This window comes from Cricetulus griseus, chromosome 5 (assembly GCF_003668045.3).
Source record: "Cricetulus griseus strain 17A/GY chromosome 5, alternate assembly CriGri-PICRH-1.0, whole genome shotgun sequence".
Classification (NCBI taxonomy): domain Eukaryota; kingdom Metazoa; phylum Chordata; class Mammalia; order Rodentia; family Cricetidae; genus Cricetulus; species Cricetulus griseus.
Window position 1 is genome coordinate 144184575 of NC_048598.1, and position 1334 is coordinate 144185908.

The 1334-nt window shown below is 39.1% G+C and overlaps 1 non-coding gene across 1 annotated transcript; it reads right to left on the reverse strand.

The window, feature by feature from the left end:
• Nucleotides 1-486: 486 nt before the first annotated feature.
• LOC113836223 lies at nucleotides 487-654 on the reverse strand. The gene has a single exon (XR_003486210.1). It is a non-coding gene; the product is annotated as a U1 spliceosomal RNA (small nuclear RNA).
• Between the last annotated feature and the right edge of the window lie 680 nt (nucleotides 655-1334).

Here is a 1334-nt window from a genome sequence, read left to right on the forward strand (position 1 = left end):
GGGTTGAAGCCTTGTAGGCTTTCTCCCATCCACTTTGCATGTCTATCTTTGTCTTTGTTAACTCATGTTTAGGCAGTCACACAAGTGAGAATTTGTGAGTATAGCTTCTGACTACTAGAAGACAATGTCAGAGCATTTCTGATCTTTTGGTTTTTACAGGCTTTCTGCCTCTCTTCTTCAACATTCCCTTAGCTTTAGGTGAGGGGGTTGATTTTTAGATGTATCCAGTTGCAACTGAGATCTATCACTCTTCTTTTTGATTGGTTGTGGTTTTATGTAATGTTCTCTGGCTGTTGCAAGGAGATGTTGCCTTGATAAGAGGTGAAGACAAATATTTAGAATGTAGTCAGGGATTATGCAGGTTTAGTAAAATGATGGTTGTAGGTTCTCCTGTAAGATTCCTGTCTGTCAATATTATCCCTAGGTAGCTGGCAAGGTTTCCCCCTTGTTGCATAGGACTTAACATATTTAAACTCTTCTATTTAATAGGACAAAGTGGGAACATGGATACCCATCACTACAAATCATGAAGTCTATATTCTAGCATTACAGGAGATCATATCTCGGGGCTTAACACACATGGAATGCAATGCATAAGCTCACCCTGGGAAAACCACTTTTGTGATCATTATATCTTCCTTTCCAGGTACCTTTTTTTTCTTTAATTATTGTTTTACACACACACACACACACACACACACACACACACACACACACACACAGAGAGAGAGAGAGAGAGAGAGAGAGAGAGAGAGAGAGAGAGAGAGGAATAATTATATAAATGTATCCTGCTGGGTCCATTTAGTGATGCTTGTGTGTATATATATTTTTAGGGATAATCAAGTAGTATTGGATAACCAAAAAGAGAGGTCATCCCTGGAGGAGTCAAATTCTTCCTTTCTCAGCAGTCATTAATTACCTATGTCTCTTCATCTAGATGTAGAACCCTTTGAGATTTTTTCCATCTACATTGCCATGACAATTTGTATTGCCACTGTTCCAGTCATGTTTAGACAGCCGTGTTGTTGAGATTTCATTGGTGTACCATCCTGTCATATCTTGAAGACACAATCTGGCAGGAAACTTCCTGGTCCACTCGCCCCTATAATTCCTCCCTCTGTCTTCTGTAATATTCCCTGAACCTTAGATGTATGGGTTGTGTTTTAAATGTTTCAACTAGATTTGGAATCCCTATGGCCAGTTGTTCTTTATATTTTTTAAAGATTTTTTTTAAATTTGTATTAGTTCAAATTAGAAACAAGCTTGCTTCATATATCAATCCCTACTCCCTCACCCTCTCCTCCCCCCAAACCCCCACCAGTCCCCCACTTTAT